This window comes from Saimiri boliviensis, chromosome 15 (genome assembly GCF_048565385.1).
Source record: "Saimiri boliviensis isolate mSaiBol1 chromosome 15, mSaiBol1.pri, whole genome shotgun sequence".
NCBI lineage: Eukaryota > Metazoa > Chordata > Mammalia > Primates > Cebidae > Saimiri > Saimiri boliviensis.
The window spans coordinates 70888521-70913971 of NC_133463.1; the positions used below are offsets into that span (position 1 = coordinate 70888521).

General features: G+C 40.8%; 1 long non-coding RNA gene across 1 annotated transcript in view; it reads left to right on the forward strand.

Moving 5' to 3' along the window:
• The window catches only part of LOC141581491 (uncharacterized), a 459045-nt gene extending 448126 nt beyond the window's left edge, over positions 1-10919 (forward strand). The window contains exon 12 of the long non-coding RNA XR_012514169.1: positions 984-10919. This is a non-coding gene — a long non-coding RNA (uncharacterized LOC141581491). The remainder of the gene's footprint in view (positions 1-983) is intronic.
• Positions 10920-25451: the final 14532 nt, after the last annotated feature.

Below are 25451 nucleotides of genomic sequence, written 5' to 3' on the forward strand. Positions count from 1 at the left end.
CATTTTTGTACATTCTCAAAATTCTTGGGCCACAGCATATTATTTATGCCTGTCATCTTTGCAGTTAGCACAGTGTTTGGGAATAAATACATAATTTATTTTTGTTTGAGCCCTTCTTATTAGAGCTGAGATTGGGTGAGAGGAAAAAGTAAAGGTAGAGGGAATTAAGTGTTTGTTCCTGGAGTTGAATACTCAATAGTTACAGTTTTTTTTCCTTAGTGCATTTTGAGCAAAATAATCCCTAATTGCTTTATGTCCAAGTTTCTTCTCCCAAGAATATAGGTTGGATATAAACATTGTATGTTGTTGCATTTCACAAATAGTTATTTTACCAATTAGGAATCTTGCTTCTGTACATGCTCCAAACTGGTATAGCTAAGTGAGAGACTAGCTTTCTCTGTGATGGTCCAGAAGCTCTTCTTTGATCTTTGCATCACTTGGCAGTCAGGCTACTTGAGTAGTCAACTTTCCTCCTCCTTGGCTGACCTCCTCTCCAATTTAATAGCATAGCATAGTTCCTGCTCCACTGGAGAGAAATATAAGCTAATGACACTTTTGTAACCAAAGAAACATCATGATGTCCATCCAAATCCTCAAGTCAGAATGAGATATACCAGCATGTCACCATGCCAGGATTTAGGGTCAGTTGAATAATGCATTTAACAACAACCAAAAGGCTGCCAACATAATTTAGTAGTTAAGACAGGCAAAACCCCTCAGCTTGAACTTTATGTAGCCTAAATATTGTATGCTCTTCCAGCTGCCCAAATGGCAGGAAGAAAATGCTCTGAGCTACTACATGTTGTACAGAAGCCAAGGTGTACAATATTCTTTCCTTTGTCACATTAATCTTCTGATTCCCTACAGCCTTATGTAATATTTTTAAGTGCATGTTCACATTGAGTAATTAACATTTTATATTCTTATTATCTATACAATTTATAATATTTTTAAATTATTATTTATTGTCTCTGATCACATAGGAAAATGAGGCTCTGGAATGGTAAATTTGGCTTTTGGCTAAGATGAAACACTGGGCAATGGATTTACTCTGCTACCTGAAACAAGTTAACATCCTGAAATATATATTAGAAACAATAGTTTTGAAAACACTAGAAATCAGGAAAAATGGATAATAATCCCTGAGAAATGGGAAACAAATGCGATGAGCCTAAAGATTGCTTTGATTGACTGCCTTGAGATAATTTCTAGACTTCAGTGCAGGAAATAGGAACTTAGAACCCAGAGAACTCCCTGAATTGAGAAGATGGTACTGGGTTCAGAAAGAAGAAAGCGCTGGAATTTGGAGAACTGAGAGAGACTGTCTCAAACAACAACGACGACGACGGCACAGAGATTAGCCTTTCAACAAATGTTGCTGGAATGATTAGTACCCATATGCCAAAACAGTAACTTTGGTCCATATCTTGCAATATATACAACTAACACATATTAAAGTACTAATTGTAAAATGTTAAATGATATGCTATCTAGAAGAAAACATGGAAGAAATTATTTCTGACCTGAGGTTAAGAGAATATGGATATAACCCTAAAATTAAGGTCCGTAAAAGAAAACAAAAGCAATAAATTAGGACTTCATTAAAATTAAAAATGCCTATATTTAAAAAAATTCTTAAGAAAATAAAAAGATAAGCTTGAACAAGGAGACAATATGCACAAATCAAATATTTAATATATGACTTGTGCCAAGAACTTCTAAAACTCAGTAAAAAAGCAACCCAATTAAAAATGGGCAGAAGACAGCAGCAAACCCCTGTAGGGCCACAGCCCTGCAGGGTCGTGGGGTGTCCCCTATAGCTGTGCTAAGGCACAGGATCCTAGAAATAAAGAGACAGGACACAGAGGAACTGGAGAAGAGCAGCTGGGCTCAGGGGCCATGCCACCTATGAGCGGAGACAGGGGAGGCCCCAAATGTCCAGAAACATCTGCATTTATTAGGTACAAGGCAGGCAGAATGGTTGTTAAGTGAGGTCACCTATAGGCTTAGTGATAGGACATACATAATCATGTGAGTAACAAGCGAGGGGGCCACCCCTTTAGGTCACCTGGGTAGAGAGGTAGGCGGTGCACAGTAGGGGGCTGTGCTGTGAGCAGTAGTAGAGGGATGTTTACAAGAAAGGGGAGGGCCCACCCCCACATGGGTACCCAGGGAAGGAGGTGAGCTGTGTGCAACAAGTATCATCATGGGCAACACTTCTTATCTGTGGGCTGGAGATGTCAAAGGATTCTTATAGAAAGATACTGTAAACCAATGCAGTGGGAGCTGACAGACTTGTGATCTTCTCTAAGATATTTTATGGGAGGATGATTTGAGCTGGCACAGAAGCGAGAAGACTGACAGGGTGTACAGCTGCCATAACCCGGTCACCCCAGAGAGGTTCTTCTCCCTCAGTTATTTGCGGGATCTCAGGCCTGAGACCTACTTTCCACAGGAACTGGATGCAACATACTACAAATCCTTTTTCAGGAGGAGAGGCTCTTGCTCCAAGCCTGCCATACAGCGTATGCCCTTTCAAGCAGGGACACCACCATCTGGGTCTTTGGTTCTTGTCCTGGTCTGGCTGTTTTCCCATGTACTTGCTTCCGCTCTGTGACTGCTCTAGGCATTCCTCCTACTACAAACTACTATATGGTTATATAGAAGGATTATATAAGTCAGCACTAAATGTGTTGGTACAGCTCCGACTACAATACCTATATGATTATATAGAATATATATATGCTTGTATAGACTATAATATTTATATGACTATATAGAACGATTATATGGAACTAATTGTGCTAGATATAAGTACTAGTATAATTATATAAGCTAGATATGTATAAGCAGTTAAGTTATACTTCAGGCACTAATTGTTCCAATTATATATACATGATTATATATAAAGGATTATATAAAGGAAATAGCTGATTTATAACACTATAAACTAAGATATTCTTCAGGCACTAATTGTGCTTGGGGTTTGCACAGCTCTCCTTCCTCTGTACCCATGTGGGGGGTTACCCACAAACCCCTCAACAAATAATATTGTATAGATAATAACTAAATGTGTCAAAAGGTACTCAGTGTTATTAGTCATTTAAGAAAAACGAATTAAAAACAGATTGGGTTACCATTAAACACATATTAGCATGGCAAAAATTAAAGACTGAACATATCAAGGGTTGATGAGAATGTGAAGGGACCAAAACTCAAATAAAAACTGGGTGGAAATGTAAAATGTAAATGACATTGGAAATAAGCTTGATCGTTTCTTATAATTTAAATGCATACCTACCACATCGCATAAGCTTCCCATCTTACATATTTACCTAGGAGAAATGAAAGTAAATGCCTGCATAGTACATGTGAATATTTATAGTGGACTTATTTTTAATATCACAAAACTGGAAACAACTCATGTCCATCAACAGACGAATGGATGAACAAAGTGGTATATCCACACAATGGAATACTACTCAGTTATAGCAAGGAATGAACTATTGATACACACAAAAATATTGACACATGTTCAAATAATCATTCTGTGTCAAAGCAGTGGGTGGAGGGAGGAGTCTATACTGTGTAATTTTATTTATAAAAATTCTATATAATGTGAAATAGCATGCAGTGACAGAAAGCTAATCAGTGTTGTCATCTGGGGATAACAAGTAGAGGTGGGAAGAGCCAAGAGGAAGACATTACAAAGAGGAACAACAATTTGAGAGGTGATGGTTATGTTCTTCATCTTGATTATAGTGGTAGTTTCATTAGACTATACATACATATCAACAGTTAACAATGTATGTTATATGCAGTTCATTGTTTGTCAGTTATATCTCAAGAAACCTGAAATGTCAAGTTTCTTCCATTTAATCAACAAATATCTACTGAGCATCCAACATGAACTATCCAAGATACAGGTGATAGTGAGCAAAACAGAATGGTCCTGATAGGTTCAGATCTTATGGAGAATATAGATTCTAAGAAGCCATTACTGCAAAATTTGATATATGTTATACTACAATAAACACAAGTTATTTCAAGAACCTAGACATAACTTATTAAAGATTGTGTTGTCAGTACTGAACATAACACCATGCAGTTCTAACCATGCAGGTCAGTAAATCCTCTAGGTCGCTGACACATTTGTTGAACAGTTTCTATATATTCGAGTTGGTTCGCACATTCAGCCCCTGCATTTTCCTGCCTTAGGGTTTTCCTTGGTTGCAGGGACATAATCAGTTATCACAGGGGGCAGGCTTAAAAACCAGGGGTAAAGAGAGAATGCAACCAATAAACTATCAGAATTGCTGTATAAATCTCCAACTTTCTTCCCACTCTATGGGACAATCCTAAGCTATATTCCATATGATTTCTCAGACTAGCCCACAGATTGAGACTTATTAGTCATCCACTCTGTTAAACTATCCATTAATATACCACTTAGAGGCGTGGTGTATTATACCTCCCTTACTGCTTTCAGGTTCCTACTTCCTCATTATGCTTCCCAGCATCACCTTCTCTAAGATCTACATGTACACAAACTCCGGTCCAGAGGTCTGATTTTTAAAGACCCTAAATTAGAGCATTTCTTAAAATGGTATTATTTTATATATTGTATATACCTTTTTTTTCTGTTTTGAAAACAGTTTGGAGAGAATATGCCCAATTTCATGTAGATAGCTAAGCAGTAGGTAAACACAAATCTCTTTTCTTTGTGCTGCAGAGCTTTCCTGGGAATATAGCATTAGACATATAATGACCAAATTCACAGATAGAAGTGGGCTATGATGGAGAAAATGATTAAGGCAGTAAATCCATGCTTTGTTCTTGCTTCTGCCTCTAATTGGCTGGGACATCCTAGGCAAGATCACTGGGCATTAGCTTTCCCATCTGTAAAATTAGGATATTGGTCCAGATATTCTCTCAGGATTCTTTCTGTTGTAGCATCTTATATTCCTATAACTGTATTAAGTCAGAAAATTTTTTTCAAAATGCATATGTAGAAACTTTTTGGAGATACTATTTGACCTCAGAAAATATATTAAACAAGGTTTGTTTAAAACCAGTCATGTCTTACATAGCATTTCTAATTTTACGTTGCTATTTATACTAATATATAATAATTAAGGTTTCTGAAAGATAATCATATAATTAAAATCAGATATTTCCTTAGAAACAAAATACTGGTTCAAGCTTCAGTTCTGTGACAGTGTCACTAGGATCTGGCATGTCTCCTAGCATATTTTCATTATTTCCTAAAACTGTTCATGAAAATAATACTACTAATATCCATTTTCAATGGTTACGAGGATCAAAGAATGAATATAATTGGTCACTACCTAAGAATTTCATATACATCAGATTTTGTTCAAATGTTCATATAAATAACTTACTTTGATCCTTTGATTATTAATTGTGTGTTATGGAAAAAAATTGGCAAAGAAGAAATATAACATGTACTGAAATGATAAAGAAGCTTTGACTTTGAAAACTATTATGATGGGAATGTGAGTCATTTACTCTCGGAACTCTGTTCCCTCATATAAAACAATAGACAAAATTCAAGCTGTTGTATACATTTTGGTGAGAACAAAAATTTCAGTATCTACCATTTCTTCCTCTATGAACCAATGCTAACTTCTGGGTTTTAGGCCTAAATCACTCACCTTTTTCCATAAAGATAAGGGAAGAATTAAATTAACAAATATTTTAAAAAGTCATGTGGTTGGTACATGAAATAAATTGTACTTAATGCTCATAAAGACACTGTTAAGTAGCTGCTATTAAGTATATTTCAGATGAGTAGTCTGAGGTGGAGAGAAAAAAATTTTTGCTCAGGATCACATATCTGACTGTTAGAGACAAAATTCAAATGCAGATCCATCTGGCACTTACCAATAATTTATCCAGTCTCTGGTTACTGCAGGGCAACATTTTAGATTAATGAAACTATGTTTGGAAAATGTACAAATACCATAATTGTAGATGAAGGGAATCTCTGAAAATACTTGTTTTTAAGGTCCCCATCAAAATAATATTGAACCCCAAACCTAGGTCCTATCTGGCCCTACTCTGACTCAATAGCAAGAGGAGTGGGAGGTCATTAGGTATGAACTACTCTCGAGAGAAGAAAACAACAACCTGTGTGATCCAGGATGCATTTTCTTGTCTTTCTACTAAACTTCTATCAGGCATATATGCTTATTGTCCACACAGTGGGCAACGACTTCAAAAGAAAAACTAACATTCTACACTATTGAATTGAAAAGATTTCATATTCAATATTTAGAGGCTTGCGAAATCCAGTGTTAGTACTTGAGTCTGTTATTGATTGTAAAATATTGTTTTGAGCCTTTGTAATTTTACAGTTAATTAGTTAATTACAATAAATTCGTGCTAAATATAATCAAGATGTTAAGGAATTTGATTTTATAATGAGCTCTATTAACTAATACTGGTCTAGAAACACAATACCATACACATTTTCTTCTTGGTTTCTGTTGAAACATTTTGAGGGACAACTAACATTTTTTAAAGATTTAAGACTATAGCTCCCATCAATAGCCCATCTGATAGAACAGAAGACTATAATAGTAACCTTAAAAAAATGCCAGCCAAGAATTTTATATCTTGCCAAACTAAGCTTCATAACCGAAGGAGAAAAGACACCTTTCCGAGACAAAAAATTGCTAAGGGAACTCATCACCACCAGACCTGCTCTACAAAAAAAAAACTCAAAGGAATTCTAAACATAGAAAAGACAATACCTGCCCTCATAAAGTGATCTACAAATACAAAGCTCATAGATTTTATAAAGCAATTATACAATTAAAACTCTAAGGCAACTAACAACACAATGACAGAAATCAAACTTAAAGTATTGATATTAATTTTGAATGTTAAGTGGCCTAAGTGCGCCACTTAAAAGATACAGAGTGGCAATTTGGATAGAAAAATAAGACCCAATCATCTGCTACCTACTAGAGACCCACCTATTGGCTAAAGTAGCTATAGACTAAAATTAAGGAGTGGAAAAAGATATATCACACCAATGGAAAACAAAAGCAAGCAGGAGTAGACATCCTCATATCAGATAAAACAGACTTAAAATGAACAACAGTGGGGAAAAAAAAGATTAAAAGGGACATCATATAATGAATGATGAAAGGTTCAATACAACAAGACTTAACTATTGTAAATATACACGTTCTCAAAATTGGAACATCCAGATTAACAAAATAAATACTACTAACCCTAAGAAAACAGACTGAAATCAATACTATAATAGTGGTTGACATCATTACCCCACTGACATAACTAGACTGAGCATCAAGACAGAAAGTCAGTAAAGAAACTCTGAACTTAAACTGAACTATAGACCAAATGGACCTAACAGACATTTGCAGAACATTCCATGCAAGAATTACAGAATATACATTCTTCTCATCTGCACACGTAACCTTCATAAAAATTGATCATACATTTGCCTATTAAGCAAATCTCAATAAATTTTAAAAAATGAAATCATATCAACCATCTTCTCAGATCACAGCAAAATAAAATATGAAAGAATACCAAGAAGAACTCTCCAAACCACAAAAGTATGTAGAAACGAAGCAATTTGCTCCTGAATGACTTTTAGGTAAGCAATGAAATAAAGGGAGAAATAAAACTTTTTGAAAACAGAGACACAACATACCAAAACTTCTGGGATATAGCAAAAGTAGTGCTAAGAGGAAAGTTTATAACATTAAATGCCTGCATCAAAAAGATAGGCATTTAACAACCTAATATTGCACTAGAAAACATCAAACCTGAAGCTAGCAAAAGAAAATAAATAACAAAGATCAGAGCAGAACAAAATGAGATTGAGGCCAAAAAAATTTTAAAGACCAATTAATCAAGAAGTTGGTTCTTTAAAAGGATAAACAAAATTGACAGACCACTAGCTAGATTAGCAAGAAAAGAAAGATAAAAATTAAATTAAATAAGTACAATCAGAAATGATAAAAGCGATCTTACAACTGAAACTAAAGAAATAGAAAAGATCATCAGAGACTACTATGGACATTTCTGTATGCACAAACTAGAAAACTTAGAGGAAATGGTTAAATTACTGGCAATACACAGCCTCCCAAGATTGAACCAGGAAGAAATACAAATCCTCAACAGACCAATTATAAGTAATGACACTTAATCCATAATAAAAAATTTTCCATTAAAAAAAGTAAGTCCAGAATCACATGAATTCACAGCCAAATTTACCAGATATACAAAAAAGAGCAGGTATCAATCTTACTGAAACTACTACAGAAAAATTAAAGAGGAGATATTCCTCCCTACCTCATTCTATAAAATGGAATCATGCTGATATCAAAAGGAGGCAAAGACACAACAACAACAAAGACTACATGCCAATAACCATGGTGAACATAGATGGAGAAATTATCAAGAAAATACAAGTAAACGGAAAAGATAATTATTCACAATGAGGTGGTTTTATTCCAGGGATTCAAGCATGGTTTAACACTTGCAAATCAATAAATGTGATTCACCACATAAACAGAACTAAAAATAAAAACCATATGATCATCTCAATATATGCAGAAAGGCATTATATAAAATCCAACATCCCTTTGTCATAAAAATCTTCAACAAATTAGGCATCAAAAAAACATATGTCTGGCTGGGTGCCCTGGCTCATATCCATAATTCCAGCATTTTGGGAGGCTGAGGCAGGTGGATCACTTGAGGTTAAGAGTTCAAGACCAGCCTGGCTGACATGGCAAAATGCTGTCTCTACTAAAAACACAAAAACTAGCCAGGTGTGGTGGCACACACCTGTAATCCCAGCTACTCAGGAGGCTGGGGCAGGAAAATCGCTTGAACTCTGGAGGCAGAGGTTGCAGTAAGCCAAGATTACACCATTGCACTCCAGCCTAGGCAACAGAGCAAGATCTGTCTCAAAACAAAAACATACATCAAAATGGTAAGAGCCATATATGATAAACCCACAGCCAACATTGTACTTATTAGAGAAAAGTTGAAAACATTCTCCTGAAGAGTTGGAACAAGACAAGGATGTTCATTCCCACAACTCCTATTCAATATAGTACTAACAGTCCTAGTCAGAGCAATTAGGCAAGAAAAAGAAATAAAAGGCATCCAAATTGGAAAAGAAGAAGTCAAATTATCTCTGTTTGCTGATGACATAATTGTATGCCTAGAAAACCCTAAAGACTCTTCCAGAACACCCCTAGACTTGATAAATGACTTCAGTAAAGTTTCAGCATACAAAATCAGTATACAAAAATCAATAGCCTTTCTGATTTTTAATTTATGTGTACACATAATGTTCAAGCTGAGAACCAAATCAAAAACTCAACTGCATTTACAATAGCCACCAAAAAATATCTAGGGGTACATTTAATTTAGGAGATGAAAGATCTCAAGTGAGACAAACAAATGGCAAAACATCCCATGCTCATAGACTGGAAGAATCAATATCATTAAAATGATTATACTTCCCAAAGCAATCTACAGGTAGGGATTGGTAATCTCTATCAAATTACCAATGTCATTTATTTTTCACAGAAATAGAAAAAGACAATTATAAAGTTTCCTATCAAAAAAGAGCCTGAGTAGCCAAAGCAATAAAAAAGAGCAAAGCTGAAAGTAAATATTGCCTTACTTCAAATCATACTATGAGGCTATAGGAACTAAAACAGCAATGGTACTGGTACAAAAATAGACAAATGGATCAATGGTACAGAATAGAGAACCCAGAAATAAAAACCACATGCCTAAAACCAATTGATCTTCAACGAAGTTGTTAAAAATAAACAATGGAGAAAGGATAGCCTATTCAATAAATGATACTGGGAAAATTGCCTTACCATATGGAGAAGAATAAAATTGGATCGCTATCTCTCATTATGTACAAAAATTAACTCATGATGGAATAAAGACATAAACATAAAAATCTGAAACTATAAAAATCACTGGAGAAACCCTGGGAAAAACTCTTCTAAATATTGGCCTAGGCAAAGAATACATAATGAGGACCCAAAAGCAAATGCAACTAAAGCAAAAATAGACAAATGGGACTTAATTAAACTAAAAAGCTTCTGCACAACAAAAGTAGTAATCAAGAAACAGACAATCTACAGAACGGGAGAAAATATTTGCTAATTATGCCTCAGAAAAAAAGACTAATATCCAGAATCTATAAGAAACAAACAATTCCACGAGAAAAAAAAAAAAAAAAAAAAAAAAAACATAAAAAACTGGGAACAAGCATTTCTAGAAGGAAGAAATACAAACAGCCAACAGTGTTCAACCTAACTGTTATCAGAGAAATGCAAATTGTAACCACAATGAGATATCATCTTTCCCTGGTCAGAATGGCTATTATTCAAAAGTTAAAAAGCAACAGATACTAGTGGAGAAAAGGGAACATTAATATACTGTAAGTTAGAATATAAATTAGTTCAATCTCTATGGAAAACAGTTTGGAGATTTCTCAAATAACTAAAAATAGAACTACCATTTGACCCAGTTATTTCACTGCTACTCCTGGGTATCTACTCAAAGGAAAAGAATCATTATATTAAAAAAAGATACCTGCACTTGTATGTGCATCACAGCACTATTTACAATAGCAAAGTAACAAAACCGACCTAAGTGTCCATCAACAGTTGACTTGATAAAGAAAATATGGTATATACACACCATGGAATACTATGCAGTCATAAAAAAGAATAAAATCATGTACTTTGCAGCAACATGCATGGAACTGGAGGCTGTTACTCTAAGTGAACTGATTCAAAAACAGAACACAAAATACTAGTTGTTCTCACTTATAAGTAGGAGGTAAACAATGGATACACATGAGCATATGGATTGCAATAACAGACACTGGGGATTACAAAAGGAAGAAGGGTGGGTAGAGGTGAGGGGTGAAAAATAATCTACTGGGTACAAGGTTCACTATTTGGGTGATGGGTACTCTAGACAGCCAATTTCTACCAGTATGCAATAGCCCATGTAACAACATGCCCATGTATGCTAAAATAAAATTTAAATCTAAAAAAAATCTAATAGCATAAAAAACTTAGAGAGAAAAGCCTATATTTGGAGGAGGAATGTCAGATCATGTCATGACCAGTATTCTGTCCAATTCAGTTTTAATTGATTCCTTCCAAACATGCACATGTTTTTTCACTTGTTATGAGTATTAATTCAGTGCTCACTATGTTTTTGGCAAAGTTCTAGATCCTGGATTGCAAATTTATATAGGGTGATAAGGAAGAATCTTAAGCAGAAAATATCATTTGAGCAAATAAATGAAATAAGAAGGTAAGTCATACAGATGTGTATGTGTTCCTGGGGCGGAAGAAGTGCATAATTGTAGGCAAGGGAAGCAGCAAGTATAAAGGCCCTGAGTTTGAAATGTCATGGTATAGTTTGAGAACATCAGATATGATTAGAATGCATTGAGAAAGTAGGAAAGTAGTAAGAAAGATTATCAGGTGGCCATTAACAGGAGCCAGATCATATAAAGTGTGGAATACATTATAATGACTTTGGATTTTAGTCTAAGTAACAAAGAGAAAGACCCATTAGAGAGTTTTAGATTATTTTTAAAGAGAGCAGTTTATCTGTTCTGTTGAAATTAGACTGTGGCAAGATAGGGAAAGGACAGAAGAAGGTGATCTAGGTGGACATTATTTGCAGTAATCTTGGTGAAAGAGAATGACAATGTGGCCAAAGTGGAAGCACTGTAACAAAAAGTGATTGCATTACGCATTTCTTTTGAATGTTAACTTAAATAATAATAAGGATAGATCGGATATGAGATATTGGACAAAGATAAAAGTCAAAGATAATGTGACTCCAAGTTTTGTGAAAGAAGGGACTTGTTATAAATTTGGTGAGGATATAATTTTTTGGTGTGATATGGATATGAGAAGGAATCAGGAATTCAGTTTAGTATGAAATTCTATTAGACGAAAGAGTGGAGATCTTGTATATATATATATTGAATATACAAATCTCAGGAATAAAAGAGAGGTCTCTCATTATAAACATGAATCTGGAAGCTTTTAATAAATATATATTATCTAAAGCCATGAAATTTGATGAGATTATTAAGGGAATGAATGAAGATAGACAAGTTAAGACGTGTAAGGAAATGCTTCAGAGCACTTAGTTCTTAAAGTCTCCTTTTCCTTTTTCATCTCTTTTAAGAGATGAAAGGAGACGAGACTGAGAATTAAGAGCTAATGCTGTAGGAAAAACAAGGGCAGTGTGATGTCCCGGACACCAAGGAAGGAATATTTCAGGGGGGAGAGTGTTAAATTATTTTGATAGATATTTGCTTTAGGTTCTAGGGCAAATGTGCAGATCATGCAAGATTGTTGCATAGGTACATACATGGCAAGGTGGTTTGCTTCCTCCATCCCTCCATCACCTATACCTGGCTTTTCTCCCCACCTTATCCCTCCCCAGCCTCCCTACACCCCACTGGACCTCCCCTAACCCCCCAAACAGATCCCAGTGTGTGATGCTCCCCTCCCTATGTGCACATGTTCTCATTGTTCAATACCCACCTATGACTGAGAACATGCAGTGTTTGATTCTCTGTTCTTGTGTCGGTTTGCTGAAAATGATGGTTTCCAGATTCATCCATGTACCTGCAAAGGACATTAACTCATTGTGTTTTATGGCTACATAGTATTCCATGGTGTCTATGTACCATGTTTTCCTTGTCCAGTCTATCATGAATGGGCATTTGGGTTGGTTCCAGGTCTTTGCTATTGTAAACAGTGCCACAATGAACATACGTGTGCATGTGTCTTTATAATAGAATGATTTATCATCCTTTGGGTATATACCCAGTAATGGGATTGCTGGGTCAAATGGAATTTCTATTTCCAGATCCTTGAGAAATTGCCACATTGTATTCCACAATGGCTGAACTAATATACACTCCCACCAACAGTGCAAAATCTTATTTCTCTATATCCTCTCCAGCATCTGTTGTCTCCAGATTTTTAAACAATCACCATTCTAACTGGCATGAGATACTATCTCAATGTGGTTTTGATTTGCATTTCTCTAATGACCAGTGATGATAAGCATTTCTTCATATGTTTGTTGGCTTCATATATGTCTTCTTTTGAAAAGTGTCTGTTCATATCCTCCATCCACGTTTGAATGGGTTTGTTTGTTTGTTTCTTGTAAATCTGTTTTAGTTCTTTGTAGATTCTGGATATTAACCCTTTGTCAGAGGGATAGATTGCAAACATTTTTTTCCATTCTGTTGGTTGCCGGTTCACTCTAATGATTGTTTCTTTTTCTGTACAGAAGCTCTGAAGTTTAATTAGATCTCATTTGTTTATTTTGGCTTCTGTTGCCATTGCTTCTGGTGTTTTAGTCATGAAGTCCTTGCCTACGCCTATGTCCTGAATGGTTTTGCCTAGGTTTTCTTCTAGGGTTTTTATGGTGTTAGGTCTTATGTTTAAATCTTTAATTCGTCTGGGGTTAATTTTAGTGTAAAGTGTCAGGAAGGGGTCCAGTTTCTGCTTTCTGCACATTGCAAGCCAATTTTCCCAACATCATTTATTAAACAGGGGATCCTTTCCCCATTGCTTGTTTTTGTCAGGTTTGTCAAAGATCAGATGGTTGTAGATGTGTGGTGTTGCTTCCAAGGCCTCTGTTCCGTTCCATTGGTCTGTGTCTCTGTTTTGGTACCAGTACTATGCTGTTTTGATTACTGTTGCCTTGTTGCATAGTTTCAAGTCAGGCATCATGATGCCTCCAGCTTTGTTGTTTTTGCTTAGGATTGTCTTGGCTATGTGGGCTCTCTTTTGGTTCCATATGAAGTTTAAAGTGTTTTTTTTCCATTTCTGTGAAGAAGGTCATTTGTAGTTTGATAGGGATAGTGTTGAATCTATAAATTACTTTGGGCAGTATGGTCATTTTCATGATATTGATATACATTGGCTTCTTAAACCTTCATAAATAAATTAAGGTAGGTATCATCCTCAAGTTACATATAAGGAATTAGAAACTTAGCTATTAAGTGATTGCCCAAATTCAATTGTTGTTTTTTTCCATTGTAATACGTTTTCTTAAACTGAATCTCAAATAGAGATGAACCACTATACTAAGCCGTGTTAGAAGTATGTGTACCCATATTAATGATTAAATGTTACCATCAGTTCTTTTATAGATTGCCTTCAACCACCTTACCTTTAATTTGCTGTCCCACTATGCTAGTCAGTTTTGCTTTGCTATAAAAATATTCTGAGACTAGATAATTTATAAGAAAAGAGGTTTATTTGGCCGATAGTTCTGTAGGTTGCACAAGCATGGTACCAGCATCTGCTCAGCTTCTGGTGAGGCCTCAGGAATCTTTTACACATGGCAGAAGGTAAAGGGGGAGCAGGCATGTCACATGGTGAGAGAGGGAGCAAGAGAGAGTAGAGTTTTTAACAATTGGCTCTTGCATGAACTAACAGAGTGAGAATTCACGCATTACCATGGTGGGGGCACCAAGCCATTCATGAGGGATCCAATTCCATGACCCAAACACCTCCCATCAGGCACTACCTCCCACACTAGGGATCACAATTCAACATGCAATTTGGAGGGGAAAAACATCCAAACTATATCATCCACAATAAATTGCATTTAAATTAAAATGCAAGTAAAAATGTGTCATTTTTTTCTTAGAACCCCATGATGCCTTCCCATCACCTACCATATACAAGTTAAGTCCCTTAAGGTAGTTTGTGGGGTTCTCCAAGACACAGCCTCTGCCTGCTGCTCCAGGTTTAAGGCTCACTCTTGCAGCATGCAACTATTCCTCACTCACTGTGCCCACTCCCACCTTCACACCATTGCCAGTGCTTTTTGACATAAGTATTTATTCATCTCTGTTTGGAAGAGACTCTTCCTCTGAGCTAATTATTTTTCATATTTTATAACTCAATTTATGCATTTTTAATATTGGTGAAATCTTTCTTAATAGCTTTCTTAATTCTCAGTTCTACGTTCTTCTATTCCTAATATATTTTAATAACTAATATATCTCACTGTCATTACTCTCACTACATAATAATATATGTTTTTATGATTATCTCTTCTACTAGCTCACATTTTTTTTGAGAACAGGTTGTATACTTAATTTTATAGTCAATGCTTTGAATAGAGCTATGAATATAGAAGTCACTATATAAATCTTTGTTGAATAAATGGATTAATTTTATCTTAGAATCTTCAAGTTATGACTAGGTTAAATTTTATAATGATACTTCAAAAAAACTAATTATCATTTAAAAATAGGACAGCCTCCTACCTTGCTTAAAAAGTCCTACAGAGTGCAAATCTCTAGATGAGAAAGTGTAGAGAGCTCTATAGAATTGCCTCATGTTTTTTTGAAAAACAGTTATAGGACACATGTTTTTCTTACTGATTGCCCACAGGCACAATCATCTTTGAAAGTAAGGGATGGGATATGATATTTCAGGGAATTTTAATAATAATGAGAAATAGAGTACAATTCATTGAGTCTTCAAGTAGAAGGAAAAATAGTTTAAAGTTTCCAAATTAGGGAAATATGTAAGCCACCTGGAAAACACATGTGTTTTAAGCTCTGAAATTGAAGCAAATGAATTGGGGAAGAGAAATTAGATGGGAAAGTTTTTCATAAAACATAGATTTTAGGAGATCTTGTTGAAGTGAATTGTATTCTTACAAGAACTAAAAATGACTAAGGGCACAGTATCTAAATGCTTAGGCATTGGAAGTCAATGGTTACAAAAAGAAAGCTTTGCAGTCAGGTAGACAAAGATTTCAAGGTGGTGTGTGCTTGGTAACTTGCAATCACCCTATTCCAGCTGCTTTGTCCTTGGGAATTCTCAGTGATTCCACTCACCCTCACTCTTATTCCCTAAAACTCTTATTATTTTCTATATTCTTCCCAATATGGTCAGAGGACTGCACTGGAATCTGAAGGGGAAATAGTGTCATGCCTTAGCCAGGTAAACTTCTTTCTTTGACTCTGGGAATGAAATCCATGCTCTCATTTGATTATTTCTGTAAATTAGGCTAAATGTCATTCATCAGGGATAAATGCTCCTCTATTCTCAGAAACCATCCCTAACTAAGATCACTAAAGCCCAGCATGCACACAGCACCCAACAGTGATGTAATGTGTGAACAATTATAAAATGAGTCACTCAAAACCTCTGCCTTTGCAAAACGCCTTTCCTTTTAAAAACAGCATTTTCCAAACTCATTTTTCCTTTCCCTGCTTTGTAGGCTCCAGTGCTCAGCATTCTACCGCTGATCTTTCTTGAAGTAAAAGCAAATGCCTGGACTCTCCCAGCTGATAATGTTTGAAATTCATGGAAGGACACCTCTGCTATAATTGTGTGCAAAAGTTGCATTTCTTAAACTAGAATTTCTTTAAAGACTACCAAAACGTTAGGCACTGTGTCATTATTAAAATGTAGAATTATTACATTCATTTCACGGATGATGGGAGCAAGCAGTAATACAGTGATGTTTTTCCCTTCACCTACTTTTCAGAATAGCCCACACGACTAGATAAAAGAACAACTTAAGTTCAGAGAAGAGTTAGGCTTTGCAGTTTGGGATACTCAGCAAGGACTTACCAGTGCATCCAGGGCCCAGGAAGGACTGCTGCTCCCAGTAGACCCATAGAATTGATTCACAAACCCAAGATGATGCAGATGATAAGGAAAAGGAGCACCATTTAAATCTAGGCTAATATGACCATATAGTCTCTGCTTCATCATACTGAATTCACTTCATACTCTCCAAAGCACATCACTACTTACTTTATTTGATATGCACTGTAGACATTTATGATCCAATGTTTATACTGTGTCTTCCTAAATCTGGCTCAACATTTACTATTTCCTTCTGATTCTGATCACATTTTACATACTGACTACATTTCATATTAAATATTTCTCAATATCTGCGTAATCACTACCCACTATGCTAGTTACATAAAACTAGAATCACTGTCTCAGGCATGTGCTTTGAAACCAGTTTTATGACAGATGCTGTAGAATGAAAATGTTATCTTTTTTAACTGGAGGTTTTAAAATCTCACTGGAGAGGCAGAAAATAATATCTAACAGAGTGAGGGAAAAATTATTTACTCACATGCACAACACATATTGGTAGTATGGATTCTGGAACTTCTGATTATTGGAATTCACAGTAAATGTGATGGTGTTCTGAGATTGAGATTAAACTAGAAAACTTAAAAAGAAATGATGCCTCACCAGATGACTTTAGAAGAATATAGATTTTTATGTAGCAGACTAGATAAAGAGTATCGTGAAGGCTCTAGGAGTATTGAGGAGGGAAATGGCTGGACACTTTTGGGGTTGGTACAATTAATGAGGTACGATTAAGACAAAATTAGAGGTCCACATGGTTTCCAAATTGTATACCTTCCATTCTGATGCCCTCTTTTATTTCGGACATACCTATCTAACTGTTTACTAGATGTATATATTTCATTTTTCTCAAATGAAATGAAAAGTCATTGTATCCAGGACCAAACCCTTCATTCTCCTTTCCATATCACGGGACTCTCTTTTTCAGGGTTCCTTGTTGTGCGACCCGCAGAGACCCTTCCCAAAGCAAATGAGAGTGAGGAGTTGTTAAGCCGAGTCCAGGTTTATTGGGGTTTGCGGGCAACTCGAGCGGGAGAGGGAAGAGCTGCACCCAGCAGCTGCCGGAGAGGGTTTTTATAGGGGCGGCGGCCTGTTTAGGCAAGGCGTTGTGAAGTGATTGGTGGCGGTTGGGCATGGGCGAAGGGGGAGTATTGTGGAGTGCAGGGATTGGCTTAGCTTTGGCGGGCTAAGGTGGGGAGTACAGGTGAGGTGTTATGGAGTGACTGGTGGAGGTTAAACAAAGAAGAAGGAAGAGCCATGTTGCAAGAGGGGATGGGCTCCGGAGGCGGTCCGCTGGATGTGGGTCCCGGGCATGGGGAATGGGCCCTTTCTACCTAACATTCCCGACTCCCTAAAAAGGGAAAAAGGGCGACGAGGTCGTTCTGGATACTTCCTGCTGAAAATGGGCGGCGGAGGGATCTGATTTTCTTTAGGGGGTTTGGGAAGTGGGCAGAAGGGCGTAGCTTTCCATGGAGGTTGGTGGGTGGGAAGTGACGTGATTGTTTCCGGGGGGCTGGTGTTGGTATGGTGTTATCGTGGAAGACTGGTTGTAGCATTATCTGGTTGATGGTAACTCGGGTTAGTTCTTGGAACCGCCGTTGGAGAAACTGGAAAAAACAAGGAGCAATGAGCAGAACAAGACAGATAACCAGTAAGGGACCGAGTAATGGGGATAGGAGGGTGTACATGGAAGACGACCACTATGCGGAGGCTTCTGTTGAGAACTTGTAATTCTGGAGGCTGGTTTTGATTTTTTGGAGATTTTCGATTCGCGTTTCTACCAGTCCAGATTCGTTGACATAGTAGCAGCATTCCTCTTGTAGGAAGATGCAGGTTTCTTCACGCTCCGCCATAAGTAGATCCAGCGCCCTCCGATTTTGTAGGGCTACCTGGGCGACCGAGGTGATCTGTCGTTGGAAAGATGTTAGAGACGCCGCTGAATCCTCGATGGCTGCCTGAAGTTGTGAGGAAAGGCAAGCCAGAGCTTGGTGAGAATGGAACAATGCCCCTTCTCCTAACCCCACGGCCAGCGCGGAGCCTGCAAGGGACAGGCCCACAGCCACCGGGAGGAAGGCCGCCCTTCGGGTGCGATGAGACGGAGCCTGTGGGACCTGTAGTAAGAGGAACTCGGCCGGAGAGTAGACAGTGAGTCGAGGTACTACGGTGACTGGAAGGCATAAGAGGGTTGGAGGTTGGCTAGAGGACAGGTTTTTGGTTAGGGTGCCATTGCACTAGAAGAAAATGCCTCGTGGAGCGGTTAGGTCGGTCGAAACCTGTCTGGTGTAGTTACAATGGGAATAATTGTGGCCTAGGGAGTAGCAGGCCGGGAGCTGAGACTCAGGTAAGGCATAGAGTTGTACATTAGGAATGGGAGTAAAGGGGTTAGATGATTCTGGAGCATTACGCGGAAAGGGAACTGGTACCGCAACGAGAGGAGTCTGCCAAAGAGTGGCACACAGAAGGCAGGAGGTTAAATTAGTAAGTCCGGACTGGTTAGCAAGTGCCAATCCCTCCCTGAGGAGGGTGATTCATGAAAAGGGGTGTTGCGGGGTTGGAGCTGAGTGTTTAGGATTTGCTCCTGGATTTGTATGGAGGAACGAATCTGTGAAGAGGTGAGGACGTAGGCGTGCCCTATGTACAGGTGTGAGGACGGGTACGATTGTTTTGGGAAGTCATAAAGGGCTGCCTTTTGAGGACTGGTCTATATTTGGTCCCAAGGGTCAGAAATGGTTAGAGTGAATTGGTTTTTTCCCTCAGTGGTGGGAGTTTTGGATAAAAGTGAGTGATGGGTTTGACCGCTTGGGCTTGGGTATGGCGTTGTTTTTCCAAGTTACAGGTTGACCAGACACAGCCCAGACAAGAGTACCAGGAAGAGGTTTGACAGGTTGAAGGCTGTCTGTAATGGAAGCAGAGTACAGGGTGGGTGACTTTGGAATTATGAAAACTAGAAAAGTTGAGTTGTAGGGGACGTGAGCCCCCTGTTGCGGGACAGTCAGAGGTGGCTAAAAGACGGTTGTGAGAGTAAGGGGAGGAGTTACAGATATGATGTGTTTTGGTATAGTTTTCAGTAAGGAAGAATCTCCAGACATACTGAGAGGAGCTAAGTTTTGGTAAGTTTGAGAGATAGAGGGCCAGTAGGAGTACACTCCCAGCGGGGAGAGAGGGAGCCATCAGGGCACCTCTTTACTTGGGACAGGTGGACCCACGACGGAATTTGTGCGACCTTAATGGCTGAAGGGGTGGCGAGGATGACTGTGTAAGGGCCCTTCCCACTTGGGGGCGAGAGGCTTTGGGGAGAGGGATTTAATAAGGACTGAGTCACCCGGAGATACCCTTTGGGTGGTTTCGGATGGTTGAGTGGGCTGTGGAAGAGAAGCGTTGGCGTGTTCCCTAAGGAGATTCTGAAGGAGAGTGAAGTATGGGAGGTAATTACTTAAAGGAGTGGCTTCGGGTGATGGAGGAGTTGAAAGTAAGAAGGGGCGACCATACAGTAGCTTAAACGGGCTAAGCTGTGCTGGGCCTTGAGGACTTGCTCTTAACCTGGCAAGGGCGATGGGGAGCAGTGTAACCGAGGACTGGCGGAGTTTGAGCATAAGTTTGGTTAAATGCTCCTTGATGAGGCCATTGGCCCGTTCGTTCTACCTTACCAGAAGACTGGGGATGATAGGCAGCGTGTAATTTCCACTGGATTCCTAAGGAAGTGGAGACAGCATTAGTAATCTTTAGAGATGAAAGCTGGGCCGTTATCTGACCGTACGGCGGCCGGGAGTCCAAACCGGGGGATGATGTCTTGGATAAGATGAGTGGCTACTGTTCCCGCCGACTCGGAGGCTGTGGGATAAGCTTGAATCCGGCCTGAAAAAGTGTCGACAATGGTTAGTAGATAGCGGTATTGTTTGTGTTTTGGCATGTGGGTAAAGTTAATCTGCCAATCTTGGCCAGGCAGAAACCCACGTAGTTGATGAAGTTGACGCCAAGGATGACAGGAACCTTGGGGGTTGGCTTTTGCACAGATAGTACAGGAGGACTGGACCTTCTGTATGGTGTTGAGGAGGTTGTGGGGGTGAAAAAGTGGACTGAGGAAGTGGTACAAGGCTTTGGGTCCAATGTGGAGTGAGTTGTGAATGTCTTGAATTATTTGGTACCTTTGTTTTTCAGGGAGTATAAGGAGATTGTGCTTAAAAACCCACTGTCCCTGAATTGAACATTGGGTAAAGATTGAAGGTTGGCTAACTCCGTGGGAGAGTATTGGGGGTCGTATGTTTTGGAAAGGAAATAGAGAGTGGTGGGGGGGGGGGCTTTTTCTTTGGCTGTTGTTTTTGTAACGGAGTCAGTAAAGGCACTTCCCTTAGCTACAGGAGTACGTGAGGATTGGTGTCCCCTGCAATGGATGATAGCTACCTTACTGGGGAGCTGGATTGCCTGAATAAGCTGAGAGATGAGTTTTCCATTGAGAACGGGGGTGCCTTTAGTGGTAAGGAAGCCCCGTTCTTTCCATATCATGTAGTGGGAGTGAGCGATTAGGAAGACATATTTGGAGTCTGTGTAAATGTTGACTACTTTTCTGGTTGCCCAGATTAATGCCCGAGTAAGGGCAATTAACTCAGCTTGTTGAGAGGTAGTTTGTGGGGGCAGAGGCTGAGCTTCAATGACGTCAGTGTCTGTAACAATGGCATAGGCAGCTTTCCGGGGTCCTGGGGTGGTGAGGGCTGAACTACCGTCAACGTAGAGAGTGATTGAGGCTGCTGGAATAGGCTGGTCAGCCAGATCTGGGCGCGGGGACTGACTGAGCTCAAGAATTTCGGAGCAGGAGTGCTGTGTTGAAGGCTCCGAGGGGAGAGGAAGGAGGGTAGCCGGGTTTAAAGGGGAGCAATGTGAAAGAGTGATTGCAGGGTTTTCGATGAATAGTACGTGTAGAAGTTGAAGTCGGGAGGGCCCGAGATGAGTTAAAGCTTGGTGAATAAGTAGGTCAGTGAGCCGATGTGGGGAGAAAACTTGGAGGGGTTGGTGCAGATTGAGTTTTAGGGCCTCAGTAGTGAGGTTGACTACCGCTGCGAGGGCCCGTAGGCATGGTTGCCATCCCTGTACAGTGGGGTCTAATTGTTTGGACAGATAAGCTATTGGCAGGAGGGTGGATCCTATTGGCTGAGTAAGGACACCTACTGCTGTGTGCTGCTTCTCGTCTGTATATAGGTGGAAGGGCTTGTTTGGGTTAGGTAGAGCTAGACTGGTAGTTGTGGATAAGGCTTTTAGGAGAGCATTAAAGGCCTGGTTAACAGTTTCCTGGGAGGTTAGGGGTCCTTTAAGCGAATGCGAACAGGCTGATGATGGGAGGCCACGGAGGGAGTACTGGTATCCCATACCTGTGGGCAAATGCTAGGAAGGAGTTGGACGGCCTGGTGGGGGGCTGGCGGATTGGTAACCAGAGAAAGAAGGAAGATACTGGCATTAGTATGTGGGAAGACGATAGTTGCCTGCAGTTTGGTTAGAATGTGCCGTCCTAAAAGGGGCACGGGGCATGAGGGGATGACTAGGAAGGAGTGGGTGGAAATGGAGGAGTTAAAAGAGCATGTGAGTGGAGGGGTTTGGTGCGGTGTGGATGGAGACCCGTCAATTCCCACAACAGAGACCTGGGAAGGAAGAGTTTGTCCTGAGTAGGAGGGAAGCACAGAGTAGGTAGCCCCCTTGTTGACTAAGAAGGAGACACTTTTACCCGCTACCTTGAACACAACCCTGGGCTCGGCAAGGGTAACCGGGGTTGGGGAGCCAGGGCTCCTCTAGTCGTCTAACAGCCCTAGAAGTTCCGGGAACGGAGAGTTCTGGGCGCCTGGTCCCTGGGCGGCACGACCAGGTTCCAGGCCTCCAGTGACAGCCCCTTGCTGTCCAGGATGTCGGTCCGGAGAGACCGGGACCCTGGGCAAACTGGGGCAGTCAGACTTCCAGTGTCCCATAAGCTGACAGATGGGGCAGGGCTTGGTGGGTGGACGAGGTTGGGGACAGGCCTTGGACCAGTGTCCTTCCTTCCCGCATTTGAAACAAGCCCCTGGAGGGGTGCGAGCGGTATTTTGTGGGCCCCAGTTTCCTGCCGGCCGCAGGGCCGCTACTAGAGCCTGGGTTTGTAAAGTGACCTTCTGTTTCATTTGGGCTTGGCGGGCAGCCTCGGCTGTGTCTTCCCTTGCGTTAAATACTTTAAAGGCCATTTTTACCAGGTCCTGTATAGGGGTTTCCGGACCATCCTCCACCTTTTTTTGTTTTTTTTTTTTTCGGATATCAGGGGCAGACTGTGAGATAAAATGAGAGGCGAGAACAGTTGCCCCGTTTTGGGACGCGGGGTCTAGCCGGGTGAAACGGACAAGGGCATCTTGCAAGCGGCTGAGAAAGAGAGCGGGATTTTCATCTGGCTTCTGAGTTATTTCTCTGAGTTTGTCATAGTTTACTACCTTATTGGAGACAGTATCCATGCCCCGTAGGAGATATTGGAGCATGCGATCGCGAGCTGGGATGTGGGATCCTGGCCCCTCCTGATAATTCCACTGGGGGTCTGTGCTAGGGAGAGCTTCAGCTCCAACGGGGACCTGGTTGGGGTTTATAGCATGGTCCCTGTCAGCTGCATGCCTAGCTGCTGCTAGGATGCATTCATGTTTTTCTGCGGTGAGAGTGGAAGTGCAGATAACACGGATATCATGCCAGGTAAGACTATAAGCCTGAGTGAGGTACTGAAATTCCTTAATACAGGTGGAGGGGTCGGCTGAGAAAGATCCAAGCAAGCGTTCAATTTGAGCCAGGTCTTGGAGAGAGAAAGGAACGTGAACTCTGACGAGTCCCTCCATCCCGGCCACCTCGCGGAGCGGAGCCAAGACAGCTGGTGGGTGGGATCTAGTACGGGCCGCAACTGGAGAACTTAAAGGGGGCGGCGCCGCAACAGTTGGAAGGGAGGAGGAGGACGAGGAAGGAGGAGGAGGAGCTGTGGGAGTGGGGGCAGGGTCTGCAACTGGCGCAACAGTTGGAGGGGAGGAGAAGGACGAGGAGGGAGGAGGAGGAGCTGTGGGAGTGGGGGCAGGGTCTGCAACTGGCGGAGGAAGGGAGTTGGAGTGAGCAGGAGGGGGATGGGATAGGTGGTCAGGCAGCTCCTCCTGCTGTTCGTAAGGAGGGGGAGAGCTGACCTTGGGAGGGGTGCGAGCTAAGAGAACTTGATGAGTGGAACAGGAGGAGCAGAGGTCGGGGTGGGGACGCAAATCCCAAAAAGCCTGGACGTACGGCACCTCACGATCCTTGCCAGTACGGCGACAAAAATTGTTTAGGTCTCGTAGGACGTTAAAATCGAAAGTACCAGTCGGAGGCCAATGTGACCAGTTATTAAGCTGGTATTGGGGCCAGGCCACTTGAGACAGGAGGATTTGGGAGTAGCCCAGCTGAGAAAAGTTGAGGAGTAAGCACCTGAGAGGGGTGTTGTTAGGAATTTGAGACTCCGTGTTCCCCATGGCGCGTGTGGCAGGACCTTTCCTTTAGCGGGATTGGGCTAGAGCGGTGTGGGAAGAGGCGTCCCGTCTGTCCCACAGCCCCTCTAGAGGACGGTAGGAAGAGTCAGGAAGGGCGTCCCCTTGTCTGACCGTTCCTATTGTGGAAGTGGAAGTGGGGGAAGGACCAGAGGAGGCGTCCCTCGTCTGATCACTTCCAAGGCTCCTGGAGCCTGGTTGGAGGATCTGACTCTCGGGCCGGCCGGCGCTTGGCGAGGGATCCGTGGAAGGGGAGACGCAAAAGGAAAAGAGGCCACCACACGCACCGCGGGGAAGATAGGCAAGTAAATGGACTTACCTTATCCGGAGTGTGGAGGCCAATTCAGAGGAAGGGGGTCGCCAAAGGGAGGGGGCCGCTGGTGGACCAGCCGCCCACACCTCCCGGGTTTCGGCACCAAATGTGCGACCCGCAGAGACCCTTCCCAAAGCAAATGAGAGTGAGGAGTTGTTAAGCCGAGTCCAGGTTTATTGGGGTTTGCGGGCAACTCGAGCGGGAGAGGGAAGAGCTGCACCCAGCAGCTGCCGGAGAGGGTTTTTATAGGGGCGGCGGCCTGTTTAGGCAAGGCGTTGTGAAGTGATTGGTGGCGGTTGGGCATGGGCGAAGGGGGAGTATTGTGGAGTGCAGGGATTGGCTTAGCTTTGGCGGGCTAAGGTGGGGAGTACAGGTGAGGTGTTATGGAGTGACTGGTGGAGGTTAAACAAAGAAGAAGGAAGAGCCATGTGGCAAGAGGGGATGGGCTCCGGAGGCGGTCCGCTGGATGTGGGTCCCGGGCATGGGGAATGGGCCCTTTCTACCTAACACTTGTGTTTATGAAGATACTGTCTTCACTTGTAGTTGAACAAGCCAAAAAGCCAGTCATCCAAGTTGGCACTTGTCTCTCTTTCAGCCTCTGTGAGGCTTTGGTGCTATAAAACAGCACCTAAAGATTTCTAGTGTCCTTCTGTTTCTTACTCTTATTCATTGCCATTCATAAATCTCCTAATCCAGGTTACAATCATATCTTGCATGGAGAACAGAAATCACCTTCTGATTGTTCCTCATATCTTCACACTTGCCTTCCTCTAAAATGTTAAATAGTGTGGCAACAGTTTGGGGTTTTTATTTAAATGAAAATTAGACACGTTCAATCTCAAAAGCTCTCATCACACCACCTTTACACTTATGTATACAGCTCTGTCAAAAATACTTAACTGGCTTCTC